This window comes from Miniopterus natalensis, chromosome 18, assembly GCF_054644295.1.
Source record: "Miniopterus natalensis isolate mMinNat1 chromosome 18, mMinNat1.hap1, whole genome shotgun sequence".
NCBI lineage: Eukaryota > Metazoa > Chordata > Mammalia > Chiroptera > Miniopteridae > Miniopterus > Miniopterus natalensis.
The window spans coordinates 29,865,967-29,881,921 of NC_142098.1; positions in this window are offsets into that span (position 1 = coordinate 29,865,967).

Here is a 15,955-nt window from a genome sequence, read left to right on the forward strand (position 1 = left end):
AACTGTGACTGAATTTACTGAGGTTGCATATAGTCGTAGCCAGCTCTGTTTTTCTGCCCTCGTTTTTCGTTGCCAAAATGACCATCCCCAGGCCTTATATTCACCCACTGGTGCAGCTTTTTAAACCCACCGCCATTTCAGGGGCCCTACTCCAGGCATCATCTAATCGGTGGCTTGGTGTCCTTTAAAGCTTTTGTCTTACGGTCTCTCTTTTCTGTACTTGGCAAGCATCTTCTTTTACCTTTTGCGTTATACTTCCATAGACTGATTTGGGGAAATAACACTGTGTCACCCAGCTGGTTTCTTAAAAGAACAATTCACACTGGTCTCTGAGAACGTTTAGTAAATGTCGGTTTGCCTGTAAGAAACATGAGTCCAATCTAGAGGAAGTGTCCACGAATGGGGGGTACTGGCCCTGAACAAGATGTAGGCGCCCACTCCTTCTCATAAGGCCTTCTGGACTCAGAGCTCACATGTTGCAGTGACAGGCTATGATGGCTCATGATGGCGCTCCAGGCCCATCTACCCTCCATCCCCCTTCTGCTGGGAACAACTGACCGAACTAGGGTTATTCTTAAATGGGAAGAGCCCAGCTGTGTACCAGTCAGTTAATATTGATATTACTACCAGTTCGCAGCATCTCCTTCTCCTGGTGCCACTTAACCATTAAAGAGGTCTTTCCAAATGCAAGACTTTATGTTAAGAGCTTTACACCGATATCTAATTCCTCACTAATACTGTGAGGTCAATATCGTCATTCACTTCTACCACAGAACAAAACTAAAACTAAAATCCAGAAGTAAGACAAATTTGGGATTTAACTCATAGGTATTTGACAGGGTGAATATTTTGGGGAGGTTTTTGTTTTTTGCTGAAAAAGAGACAATGTTCAAAGTCAAGGTTTTAAAATACTGGCAAGTAGCTCAAGTATGTAGGACAGTCTGGTCTGACTTTAGAGTCTGAGAGCTCTGCAGAGCTTCTAGCCTCTACAGTGTAATTCCTTCTACACCGCTAGACTACCTAAAACTGTAAAAAGAGAGAAGAAATCAAGAACATTTTAGGGCCTTAATGCTTGGGTCACTGAGTGCTTAACTAAGACACTAGGTCCGGTTAGATTTAGATGTTACTAAACTTTTCAGAGCACATATGGCAAAAAAATGCCTGAATCCTTAGAGGGGAGCCGAGCTGTTTCACATGCTCTGTTCTTTTTGATGATTAACTTGTCCCTGTCTCTCCATTTCATTGTAAGAGATAATTCCCCTCTCTGTGTTGCCACATAAAGATCTGCGCACGTGCTGTTTAGAACAATCTTCATAATCATAGTCCCTACACTCATATATGTCTTCTGTGTAATTACATCGACTTGGTGAGAATTCAGGCTTATTCCAGGAATAGAAGAACATTCTATGTGCAAAGATACGTTTTCCGTGCATCGTATTGCACTTTTAATCAGCTTTAAAATAGTGGCACTGTCTAAAAGATTTTCAACATGGTTGAACCCGCAGCATTTTAAGTGTTGTCAGTGATGAAACCTGCCTATCTCTCTCTCTCTCTCCTTTCTCTGGGGATTTATGTTTGAAGAAGTATCAGCGTGTGTAGTATGTGCAGCACCTTCTAAAAAACGTCTTATCTTTCAAAATAAATCACAAGCAGGGACATCTATTGTGTTGACGATTTCAGCAGTAAACACTAACTCTTTGACTTGAACAGGAAATTCAGTTTTCCAACAACAGAAACCTGCAGACCATTAAGAGACGAGAGACCATTTCCAAGAAGCACTAAAAGGTGACTTAGGTTTACTGGCTTCTCTGAGTCCGAAGGGCATTTCCAGAGACCTTCAGCGGAGTGACCTTAATCATGAGGAAGGAATCAGCTTCTTTAACTGATGTTAATGACGATGTCAGGACAGCTTGGTGTTATTGACGAAAGAAATGAGAGAGAAGGCACTACGGGGAAACCACTACTACATCACACCAATAAAAGAACCTCTTCTGTATGACAGCCAAGTCCTCATGCGAGTTTCTTATTCAGAGATGAGCCCATACATTGATTTTTTTTTCCACTCTGGTTTCTCATTAACTTCACCAATAAAACAAAGCCAAGCTTTAATGGTGATTTCATTGACCCAGTCTTGTTTTGTCGCCATTAACTGGCATTTATGGAGGCTCTGGAAAAAAACTGAGCTAGACATTCTGTAAGACTGACAAGTTAAATAGAAAAGAAGTTATAATCTCTGACTCATAGACAAACATGTGTGGAAACACTGGGGTCTGCAGTCCCTGAACTCAGGTTCAAAGCTCAGCTCTGACACACTTATTGGTCCAAGATAGACTCTCTGGGCCTCAGCTTACTCACTTACCAAATGAGCAAAATTATACCCACCTCCCAGGATGGCCGTGAAGATTGAGAGAAATCATCTCTGTCACGTGTCTTGTTCCCTGCGTGGCACATTATGGGTTCTCAGTAAGTGCTCACTCCCCCACTTTCTTTTTAAAAAAGGGTTTACCTTCTACTAATTTGAGCGAGAGAATCAATACCAAAAAATTGAAAATAAAAAAAATGTTGAAAAATCTTACTTACAATTACTAAAGCTATAAAATGATTCAGCTATGGAAAGAGAAATGAAATGAAAACATGAGGATTAGTTTAATATATGAGAAACATCAACTTTGGAAACACTGAAGTTGTATCTGGAAGTATTCCATTTTTAACTTATATTGGAAAACTGAAGTAATCAAATTATTGACTTAAAGTACAAGCTCATAATACTCTCTATGAGAACTGAATGATGTGTGTGTATGTTTAGCATCAGGATTCAATTATACCATCAGCAGGTCTGATATTCAAGAGGGCAGTTAACTTCCGAGCCAATCATCAGGCCATCTGTCAATGACTTACTATCCTATACTGTGTTGGACCAAATAGATTTCACGATGGTAATACTAGTAGTGACCTTCAGTTTATTTTCCCCTTCGTTTTCTTTAGTAAATTTAAGGACTCTGCTTGTTCAGTATATGACTGTTGTCATCTTAACAAACAGAAGGTAGGGCCCAGCCATGTGGCTCAGTGGTTGAGCATCGACCTAGGATCCAGGACACTGGGGTTCAAGCCCTGCTCAGGGCACATGCCCGGGTTGCGGGCTCGATCCCCAGTTGGGGGCATGCAGGAGGCAGCCGATCAGTGACTCTCATCATTGATGTTTCTTCCTCTCTCTCTCCCTCTCCTTTCCTCTCCCAGAAATCAATAACGATATTTTTTTTTTTAAAAAAAAGAATGTAGGGAATGTTTGACCTGATACTCAAATGTTATTTTGAGAACATACATAGACAAAAATTCTCACCTTAGTTTCTGATAACTCTCTAATAGCAATTAGTATTGTCCCAAGAGTGGCTGTGTGTGTGCACATCTGCAGTGCATTTAGTATGATTTTTATTTGTATCCTTTGACAGGCGGACAATCTGGAAATCACAACATGAGTATACCGGCCAAGACAACACTGCCAAAACCACCTCATGACTTTTCCATTTATCCTCCTGCTTTGGCTCTTCTTCAAAGATGATAACCTGCTGGGGGCATTCATTTTTAGCTCCATTTATTCTATGACCATTATCTTTAACAGGCATGATTTCATCAATCATAGATTTACTCACAAGTAACTGTAATAGCTTAAAATATAATGCAGTGTTTCCAATTTGATTAGCACCAATAAGGTTGCAGAACAGGAATCAAATATGTATGTTTGTATTTCCTTTGGTAACAATTGTCTGGTGGAACTCTAAGAAGCAGACATAACCAAAGGTCTTCAGCCTTCGGCCCATTGGACTTCTCTCTCTCATTTCCTAACCAAACCTGTCGTTTTAATACCATTTTTTATGCAAATATCAATCACAAGATAATGTAACATTACCCCATTTATTCAGTTCCGACTGTGTGAACCTAGTATTAGACACTCTATTTCCACTGTCTTGAATTTACCATATGAAATTATAAGGGAGAAACTGCAATCTCTCTGTAAATGCCAGAAGAAGATATTTAAAGACGCACAGAAATTAATAACCTTACCAAAGGATCACCTGTCAATGGATAAATAGGTTTTAAACTCAGATCTCTAGACTTCCAAACACATGTATTGTCTTTCCTTTACTGCATCTTGCTACATACTGAATATATCTCAATGGTGGTCATCACGCTACCATTTCAAATCAGGGTTTTTTTTTTTTTAAATTGGCCATCATCTGAGTGGCCTAGACATTTTCTGTCCGTTTTACTGCCTTTCATCAGTTGACATAATTAATAATCGACGATCTTGTGATGCTGGAGGGCATTATTGTTTGTAAGAAGCACACTTAATCTCCTCTAAAACATTGGTATTAATAAATGAAAATAGCCTCGCCTGCATGGCTCAGCGGTTGAGCATTGACCTAGGATCTAGGAGATCAAGGTTCGACTCCCGGTCAGGGCATGCAGGAGGCAGCTGATCAATACTCTCATCATTGATGTTTCTATCTCTCTCTCTCTCCTTTTTCCTCCCTCTCTCTGAAATCAATAAAGATATATTTCAATCAATCAATCAATCAATAAATGAAAATAAACACATCTCAATGTAGGTCAGATTTGTGTGTACCTGTTTTTCCTAAAAAGGAGTATGACTATAGTCTCTTTTTCTGTTGTTCCTAAAGGAAAATTTAAATCTTGCAAATGTTCAAATTTAAGATGTATTAAAATATTTATCATGTCTGACAAAATCTTACAGTTGAACCTAAGGTTGGTTTAATTTTATTTAATTATCATTCAGGTTATCAGACAATTCCACAGAGATGAGAAAAATACAGGAAGCAAAAGCTACAGACAGTTGTTGTGTTTAATACTGATTTCAAGCTACATCTGAGTGAGGGACACTTGCTTTTTGGTAGCTGAACTAGCAGTGTAGTTGAATCTCTAAATAGAAATTTAAGAGTGCTTATTTCATGCTCATATAGTCAGATTCTTGGTCCAATTTGTTTGTAATGAGTTAGAGTAACTGATATGCTAATCACTGTTAGTTAATTAAAAGTGGAGTTTCCGTTTAGTTACAAAATGCATTAAAGTGCAGAGCATGTCACATGCTAGGTGACCTGATTCACACACTTGAACTCCTAAAATGAGGAGGAAGTGGTAAAAACTCTGCTTGATATGTTTCCAAGGGTGTCGCTAAGTCCCTTCTGGAAATAGATTCGGCCTCATGATCAGAGGGCCTGGGTTCTATCTATTCTTGATTCTACCGCTGTTTTGCTCTAATGCTTGAGTTTGTCTCTTAAATCCTCAAAGAGTCCATTTTTCAAGAGCAAAGGATGAAGTGGGATTAAATAATGCCTAGGCCCGCCCTCTCTCTGATGATTCCATGGCCAAGATTCAAAAGCAATGTAGGGGTTCGACTCTCTGTTCAGCCACTTTCTAGCTCTGGGACCTTGGGGAAAAGATGTCATGTCTCTGCTCTCCATGGCGCGGTTAGGATGATATGAGGAAAGGAACGGTACTCACATGCCGTTGGTGCTCCAGGACAGGTCATGATGCTGCTGAAGAACCAAAAGAGGGTGATGGTATGAAGACAGCTGGGAGTCAGGAGGCGCAGCAGGAGGAGCTGGAGAAGGAGAAGATGGTGCTCAAGAGGCAGAAGGAAACAAACGCTGGAGTTTATGTGTTTCACTGATATTATAAAATTATGTGAAACTCCTGAAAATATAAATAACATTTTTTAAAAGAATACAAATCCATACCTATAGGCGGCATAACCTAGTGCAGCTTTCCCCAAACGTGATGCGCGGAGTGTGTGTCAGCCGGCATTCATCAAACACGTGCCGACTAAGTATTTCACCAAGTGCTGGGAGAGATCAGTTAAAGAGAATGGCCTACAGAAAGCAGGGTCCCCCGAACGCTCAGCGCATCAGTGTACACAGTGAGTCCTCACGACTCTTTCCTAGAAATTCATTTTCCATTTTGGGGGGAAGGGGGCTTCGAGGGAGGGGTTCGGAGGTTATAAAGGCCTAGAGCTCTGTGGGACAAACCTTGGCAAACGTTACAGTGATGAAAATAAGTAAAGGCTCTGACCCTAGAAGCCTGATCAGAACCTCACTCCTGTCACTTAACGATGTCCCTTAATCAAGCTAACCCTTCCTTGAAAGATTGTTTTGAGGCCTAGGCTCAATACAGATAATGATACAGGCATGCAATAGAGTCTCAATAAGGTAATGGAACGATATGATCGATGGCAGGGGCACAGGCAATGCGCCACCTTCCTCTGGCTGAAGCACAGAATGGATGAGGTTGTGCATCTTTGCCAGTCTCCACTTGACATCCACTTCTTATGAAACATGGAAGCCTGGTTCCTACACGTGGAACACCGTGGAAGCAATCTGCTGTTGATTGCTTCCTTCTTGAAACAGAATCAGGGGGAAATGGGACGGAAAGCTAAGAGGAGTCTGACGCCCCAAAAGAAGAAATGTGAACTGAGAGTGAAGGGGTGGGCAGAAGGCACATCTTGAGGTGAAGGCTATTAGAAGTTAACTAATTCTCTCCGGAGGACGGATATCCTTTGCAGAAAAGCTTCCGCCAACCGTTGTAAAATATCAGAGTAGCTGGACGTGTCCTGGAAACACACGGATGAGAACAGGGCTCTTCCTGCAGGGGGCATGATGAAAACTAGAACCGTTTTCACAGATAATCCATTTATAAATCCTGGTAATAAAATGACCATCATGACAGCAGCTCAGTGACATTTTTTCACAAGCTCAGCTGTATCCAGGCAACCAAAACGTCTTAACTCGGATGAAAAGAAAGGCAAGCTGGGGGTCCAGGAGTCAGGGAGCAAGATCCCACCGGCCATTCTCCTTTCCCATGAGAGAAGGTGATGGGTTGATGGCTGAAGGAGCTTTATCCGAGCCTGGTTACCACAGTTTGCTTTATTTGCATGTCAGATTCAGAGGACTGAATACGTGTTTCTCAACTCTCTCCTAATTCTAGTAACTGGTAAACGGGGAACTCTGAGGTCCATCATATCCACATCCAATTTTGATCCATAACTTGCTGTGAGAGATTCAACTGCTCTGCAGGAGCTGGAGAGAGAGAGGAACATATGGCAGAAACCCAGGTATTCCCTCCTCAGCTGTTTACATGTGTAACTGCAAATCGCCAGTGGCTGTGATATTATTGAGAAGAGGCTCTAATAAGCAATGTTACAGTAACTATTATGTGCTAAGTTAGCAAAGTATGACCTTTCCCCCAGGGGAGAAACAAGCATTTTAACTCCTTTGGGATTTTTCGATGCAATGAATCCTTGCAAACTTCTGATAACTGAGCTGTCCTGGCTCAGCAGAGACTTAAAAGTTTAAATAAAAATATATTTATCAAAGCCTTTTTTTTTTTTTTTGCTTTCTTAAAAGCATTGTAGCATAAATAAATTTGTAAAAATTTCATTAAATGACCTGCTTTCGTGGAAAGACCAAAAATAATGGATTGTTAAACATAAATTTCAAAATATTTGTGTCTCCCTGTATGTACATATGCACTTATGTTAAATAAGATTCATCTTCACCATCTGCCAATGGAGAATGATAATCGTCAGCCAGCTAAATGAGATGAGGGGGAAAGTATGAAGGGCAGAGTACTATGTTCAGGGAAACGCTTTGATATTAGTACTAAAGTTATTCCTGAAGAGAGAAAAAAATCAAGATTAGGGACTCTGTCTGATATGATCAAGCTGATGTGATAACTAGTTGCAGCAAATGCCACATTTCAATGCACATCTGTGTCCCTTGCACATGTATTCAAGGACACGGGCGCAGCAGGAACGATTAATGTCAACTGTCCTAGAAGACGACTTTCATTTTTGTTTTTTTTTCTGTTTTTGCTCTCAATAAATCTACCCATCCAACCTCCCACAACCACACACACACCCACCTCCCTCCCCACTGCCCTACCTTCCAAACCTCAGCTATGTTAATTGGCATCCTCAAGGTCACATAGGTAATAAAGGCAAGTTTGGCATCTAACCTGTACCTTCTGACTCCTAGCCCAGGAAGGTTTCTTTCCAACAATATCATACAAATTTATTCTCATACCCAGCTCCTGGGCAAAGTCAGAACTGGCTTAGTAGCAGACCACTCTCGAATCATAAGTTTCCAGCGGTGATGCCAAAACCAATCTCCTATAAACCTCAGCTTTCCAGAGGAATGTTCAGATTCAGCTCCTTCCATCGTCTGCCTGCCAACCCTCTGCCCTTTCGACTCAGCCTTATTTTGAAATGCTAATTTACAGTGCTTCAAGTAGGTATTACCCAAAAAATTATTAATAAGTATTTCTCCAGCTCAAGGGTAGGAGGCCCCACAGAAGACACAAATTTGTTTATTTCCATGTATTTAAATGTGCCTTAAATGAACAAATTGCTTTTCCTGGGTTCTGCCAGGTTTGTGGCTCTATGTGTACTCTGGACACTAGGCATCGGAAGGAGAAAGGCTGCAGACCAACGGACAGTTATCCCTCAGAGCATCTGCATCAATCAGTTTGTAGAACTAAGGTCATCTGTAGAGTTTTTGCCCTGGACTGAGCCCTGACCACCCCAAACGGGCTAGGAGTAACTCATGCGCACTATGGGAACCCAAGGCGTCGGTTGGTTTTCCCTCCACTGGTGTGGAATCATCAAGACAAACCTGGTTTCCACTCTGCCATCTCATTTCCCTGACATGCCGGGTCATTTACAAACTTCCCACAGGAATTTGTTCAGGCCGCCTCTTGATTACAACAGATTCTCCTTCTGCAGTGTGCCGGCTGTTTGCTGTTTCTGCTCTCAGATCTGCTGCTTCCTCTTCACTTGCTCTACTCGGACCCTTGCAAGCTGCGTTCACTCAGCCAGCTCCTGCTTCTGGTCAGGCAATGGGATGATGCCCTGGCAGAGAACGGGAGGGTCGGATAGAGGACGAGGCCAGCCTCTCTCTCCTCTCTGTGCTTTGGGAGGCACTGCTGAGGGCGGGCCTCTATTTTCCATCATTGCATATCCTCTCAGACACGAGCCTCTACCGCTGAGACTGCAAGCTCCCATTCAGTGGCACCATATCCTGGGCACCAGAACCCAACGTGTGTCTCTTTTGTTCCTGGGGATGGTAGCAACTTCGAGTTATTGCTACGATCCCACCTGACTCATTACCCCACTTTTGTCCTGCTAGCTTTTCTAATATCCTTGTATCTAGTGCCCCCAATCAAATTCCTCTACTGGACGACCTGTTGTGGGTTCATTTCCCAATTGGTAAAACTGGTTTTAGCTATTTGCCTTTTGATCAGAGTAAGTCTGTGTAGTAATTCTTAACCTTGGTGACTCCTCCTTCACATGAGCATAGCACAGTGTCCATCCCCCAAAATGCACCATATTTTTATCTTTGGGATACGTGAGATTCACTTACACACATTTACAAGGGCCTCCCACCCCTCATGCATGTAAGTCTGACTTGATGAAGGATTTCTAAAACTTATCACCAAGGCCTCACTTACGGGATAGGAGCCCTCTAGGATGCAGAGTTGAAGTCTGAGCAGGCAAGAGAAATGGCAAGAAGGACTCACAGCCCTGAGTCCACGCACGCGTTCATGAGGGCACCTCAGGCACAAACCCGGGCTGTGCCCTTAGTTCCTGTGAACGTAGGTGCCTGAATTCACAGTAGATTAAGGAAAATAGTGGGAATACCTACAGACACTGGTACGCAGTGATAATGCTTCGTTGTTTTTTTAATACGTCTTATTGATTTCAGAGAGAGGAAGGAGAGGGAGAGAGAGACAGAAACATCAATGATGAGAGTCATTGATGGGCTGCCTCCTGCACAACCCCTGCTGGGGATCAAGCCTGAAACCCAGGCATGTGCCCTGACCGGGAATCGAACCCCGATCTCCTGGATCCTAGGTTGATGCTCAACCACTGAGCCACGCCGGCCGGGCAATACTGATTTTTTTAATGGTCAAGTATTTATTCATTTAATTTTTTTCAATTATAGTTGGCAGACAATATTATATTAGTTTCAGGAGTACAACCCAGTGATCAGAAATTATATAACTTACTAAGTGATCATCTCAATAAATCTAGTATTGATCCGACACCATACTTAGTTATTACAATATTATTGACTATATTCCCTGTGCTCTACTTTATATCCCCATGACTATTTTGTAACTACCAATTTGTACTTCTTATCGCTGTAACCTTTTTTTCACATACTCCCAGCCCCCTCCCACCTGGAAACTGTCAACATGTTCCCTGTATCTCCGAGTCTCTTTCTGTTCTGCTTATTTTGTGTGTGTGTGTGTTAGATTCAATTGTTGGTAGATAGATATTTATTGCCATCTTATTGTTCATATTTTTTATCTTATTTTTCCCTTCCTCTTCTTAAAGAAGACCCTTTCACATTTTATATTCCCAAAGTAAACCAAGTTAGAGCCTTTGGATGTAGAAGAAAATACAGCTGCATGTATATGTGAATCATAATCCAGTACCAGGAGTGGCAAAGGAAACTAGTAGATATGTAATGCTAGGAATCACTTTAGGGATTAAATAGGCATTATTTCAATATTGTGGCACTAACAAAACTATGGGTGTGTACTATTCTCACCGTTTTATAGTTAAGAAAAAGAGGCCCTTACAGATAAATGCCTTGGCCACCGTCACATGTCTGTGAGAAGGGAAAGAGCAGAGATGCGAAGCATGGCGGGCCTCACTCAAAATCCCGTGGCCCTGCCAATGCTTCAGGCTGAGCAATGTTCGTTTTTAATTACAAACCTCAGATTCTTTTGTTTTCAAAGAAACACTTGATTCGTCTAAGTCTTCACATTTTAAGCAAATGGCTAAGCATCTAACATCTAACATATTGTAGGAAACCTTTCACTTACCAGAAATAAAAATGAAAAGTTCTGAGAACTGACTGTTGGAAATTGTACACAGGGCAGGAAAGAGGAGATGCGGAGCTGCTCAGACGCAGGCAGTTCCACTGAACCTGGCTGCACTGCACACTGCAAGCCGATCTCAACTCGTTCTTGGGACCATTTATAAAGCAGTGATTAAGCCTGGCTTTCCTACCTTGCCCTCTCCAGAATATCCGCACTGTCTAGGGTGGCCTGGACACAGAGCCGCTTCAGACATACACATCACTTCCTCGCTGGGACCCGGAATTGATTCCGACCAGCAAACTAAACCAAAGTCCCAGAAAGAGTATTATTTGATGCCCTTAACAAGAAACCTTTATGCAGCTGTTCTCATCAGTCAGAATAATATGATGCTATTTTTACTTCATCTCGGCTCTCCACAGAGAGCTATAAAAGGCTTAGGATCAGTGCCTATTGTCAATAGATGGTCTCTCACGCTGGGTCGGGACTCACCACTGTGTCCATGAGGTCTAAGAAAGGCCCTGGCATGGCTGTTCCAAACAGCTCCCCATTCATCTCTTCTTCTGTTGAGATAACACTGAGAGCACCGCAGCTTAATGTCCTGCTTTCCTCCTTCCTTTTATCCCCGGAGGCCAAGGGAGAGCCTCCGCCCTCTCCTGGAAGTGTGGTGTTTATTTATTAATTCAACATTTATTGAACATTTATTCCATGCTCATTGTAGTGGGAGGTGCCACGAGGATAAAAGGAACAAGTTATAGACACACCTTTTGGAAGTTGGCAAAAAAGAGGGGGGGAGCGCGTTTAAGACAGAATTCTGAAAATTCTCTGACACCTTCTGATTCCTCGCTGATCAATCGCTAAGATTTTCCATTTCTGCATAATATCGTTTTAATCTTCTTATTTATCCTTATGCCTTCTGGTCTGGGTAATAACCAGTCTTCACCTGGGCTACTGCTATCATTCCTACAAACTTTCAGTGTTTGTTTTATTAAACTTTTAGATTGAACGATAAAATACATAATGAAAGTGCACAAAAAGAAATTGTACAACTCAATGAATTATTACAATGTGAACTTGCATGTGCTACGCTTCTGTCCCAATCGAGAAATGAAATATCACTGGGACTCAGAAACCACCTCTTCAAAACTGCTTCCATTCTGCTCCCCAAAGACAACTAGTATTCTGAGTTCAAACACTATAGATCTGGATTCAAAATTTATATAAATGGATCATACAGTATGTGCTCTTTTATGTCTGGCTTCTTTTGCTTAATGCTTTGACGGTTAGATTCCTCAACACTGTATGTAGCAGTAATTTGTTTATTCCCATTGCTGCAAAATATTTCATTATATGATTATACCTTAATTAATTATCTGCTCTACTCTCTAGGAGCATTTGGAGATAGTAAAAATAATGTTGCTATAAATTTCTTGCACATCTCTTCTGCATATACACATGCATTTCTGTTGAATAATACATCTAGGGGCGGGATTAATGACTGACCTGGTTACGTGCACCTTCAGCTCGAGTGGCAGGGACAATCAGTGTCCATCCAGTATTTACACTCCTGTTTGCAGTTTAGGTATGATTTTAAGATCCACTTTTGCTCCACAAGAAAAATCTCTTTTACTTAGTTGCTGAAATGCAAATGTGATCATGTGATGCCCCTATTTAATTTCTTTTAATAGCTGCTTTTTGCCTTTAGGATAACGTTGAAAATTCACTGGTACCCAAGAGGCTACAGAATCTGTTCTCCCCTCCATCTCCAGACTAACCTTGTACCTGTCCGCCTTTGGTGGTCTCCGCTCTGACCACACCACTCCTCTTGCTGTTTAACATGCTGTATTCTCACCCACCTCTGAGCTCAAACTCACGTCCACGGAGAGGTTCGCCCAGGCCGACCTGTCCTGTATTGCTTCCTCTTTCCCTCCTGGCATTCTGTCACATACCCCTAACTTAAAATTCCCCCATGACACAAGTCAGTGCCCAAAACAACATCCGTTCCTCGTTTATTTACCTGTCAACTCTATTTTCCCCCCTCACTAGAATTTAAGCACCAAAGGAAGTAAGAATTTCCCAACTCATTCACGTTTAAGTTTCTAGTATCTAATATTTTCAGTATCAAGTGGGCACTCAACACATGTGTGCAGAGTGAGTGGAGACTTGAATGAAGGAACCTTAGTATAGATGCACATTTCCCCCTCCCCTCAAACTGGCTCCCTCTTCTTTCTTTAACTGGTAACTTGTACTCATTTGAAAGGTCCCAGCTAAAATACCATTTCCATAGGGATACTTCCTTTGACTGGACAAGCTAAGTTCGTAAGCCCGTGTGTAGGTTCTGATCACCACTCCTGAGCTTCCACTTTACAGCGCTCACATATTCTTAAAAGATCAATTGATATTTGTAATTATTTTTGCTACGATCTTTATTCTTATAAACTCTAAAAGGGCCTGAACATCTGCTTTTCTCACACCGTCTCTCTTATGCCCATACATAGTGAGCTTCCTAATTCACAAAGGCAAACACTCTAATTCCAAACATCCAGTAAAAAAAAAAAATAATAATAAAATAGTTCAGCCTGTCTTATAAGGCTGCAAATCCAGTGCTATGCATACATACAGTAGGGGTGGACAGGGGACATACTCATAATGGAGACAGCACCTAATCTCAGCTTTGCACATTGTAACAGATGTTGACAGGCCCAGATGCTGCAGGAGAGCGAGCAGCCGTGAAGAGCACTGGGGAAGGAAAAGTAGACAGTATCTGTGGGCTATGGCCACGAAATGAGGAAGAGAGTTTGGGAACTCAGGCCAACACTGGTTTCCAAATGTCAGTTCGGATGATCCAGAGTTTGGTAAGCAAAGCTGGGTCCCTAGATCCTACCTATGAGGCAGCAATTCAGTCTTAGTGCTCCATAGATTCACAAAGGGCATGGGAGTGTGTTGAAAGCATCTGAAATCTTCCTGCCTCTGCCAGCACTGTCCCAGGGACCATACGGGTCTGAGCCAGCAGGGAGAGCTGGCAGAAAGCCCACAGCGAAGACCAGTGGAAGCCAGAGAAAGGCACGCCAAGGGAGACCCGGCTTTCTGGCTGGGTTAAGGCATTCTCTATTCCAAAATTAGAGGCAGGGCTTTACCAATTTAATAAGGCGGCGGTTGTTTCCCTCCCCCCCCCCTCTTTTTCTCTTTCACTCAAAGATCAGGAGCCAAAGAAACATCAAACAAGCCTACCGCAAACGATCCAAATACATTAGCTCTTCCTTTTGGAGAATGGCATCCTTTTGTCGTCTGTCAGAAAAATAGTGCTCAAGACGGGGTGTCCAAATTGGCCTGTGGAAGCTCAGTGCTCTCCCTGGAGCTCACCTTTATTTCCCAATGTTTAGTCTAGCATTTGTGACATGCTGTGTCTTGAGAGGGAAACTAGATTTCCTTCTCAGCTGAAAATGAGACAGATGAACTGTTGATATTATAAACTCCTTTCAAGAAGGGCCTAAAAACATGTAATCCTATTTTTTCATGTCTAGCGCAAGCCACAAAAGACCATTTTATAGAATTCACACAAAACCTGTTTCAGAACCCAAAGGTATTTCTTGGAATTAATGTCCGGTATATGAAAAGGACTCTACCTCATAATATAAAAAGCCAGATATTCATATACAATTTAGCAGAGCTACTCTTTCCTTCTTGTCCCTCTCTTATGTATTTAAAAAATATTTTAACTGATAATAGCAGGTCTACTTCTAACCAGATTGGCAGAACCCTTAGTATTTGTATTTATGTGTAATTTGCAAAAAGCTGGTGCTCTGTATCTGTGTCTCATGCTATCTAAAGTCTGAGGAAGAATAAAATCCAGTAAATTTGTGCCTAATCAAAGAATAGATTCTAATGAGACGGATTCAACATTGAACTACTCAAAGGATGTCTAAAAACACTGATTCAGAAGACTGACCCTGTTCAAACCCAGGAATATTCTGCCTTTGCCTCTAACCAGGTATGAAATGTTAGGCAAGATTCGTAACCTCACTGTTCCCCAGTTTTCTGACATGTTTCATGTGTTAATATACGCAACTACTTAAAATACTTCCTGCCACTGTTTTATTTTATAAATAGTATGTTTTATATTGTAAAAGTTATTATAGGCTAAGGGGGGGGTGGGACTACACTTATGTCTTTCAATCTTCTTCCTACCTTTCAGAAAATAAAAAGGTCTAGTTCTGTGTAACACATTTTCTCCGAGACATACACCAGGCAATGAGACCACTGAAGTAGACACTAAAGTTAGGAAGGGAAATGAGAAAAATGTCCAGCCTTTGTGGAAAAGAAAGTCAGGTGGGCGCCTCGTGCCACGGGCTTTCTGGCTGAGCACAGGTGGAGGCCGCTTTCAATGCTTTGCAGGGTCCAGGCTAGGATGGTGAGCCCTGAATCAGCATTTCCCAAAATGAGACATCCACACCACTGCTGAGCATGGGATAAGTCACAGGGTGCAGAAGAGATTAAAAATAACACCACTTCGGTAATGAGCTTCCCTTTTCAATGCTGTTTCCACCCTCCAGTCCTCCAGACTGCATCAGGTAGAAAGAAGGTCTCAGTTTGGGGTGGCTGTTCAAGGCTCTCTAAAATTTTGCTAATGTCCTCTCAGCAGTCGGAACTGACCTCCAGGCGATGGTGTCCAACTAGATTTAAACAACTCCCCCGCCTCCCCATTTTTTAACTTGTAATTACTTTAAGGTTATCTTATTTCTATCTTGAGCTACATTTGCATTCATGATTGGCAACTCAGATTTCTTTTTAAGTAAAAGCATTGAAGTTTGTGATTTTAGATGAGTATATTAAGTAAATAATAACTTACATGCTATATGGGTACAGAAAACATTAAAGGCTGATAGTCGGGGCCAAAACCAGGTAACAGCCTGGGCAGCAGAGATTAAAGAACAGGTGAGAGAAAGATTTAGAAAACACAGTCAGCAGGAGTTGGTGATTTGTGTTTGGGAAGGAAAAAAAAGACACAAGTGGTCCAGCGATTCTGAGTCTCAGGCAAACCTCTAGTCGGTGGGAGGTA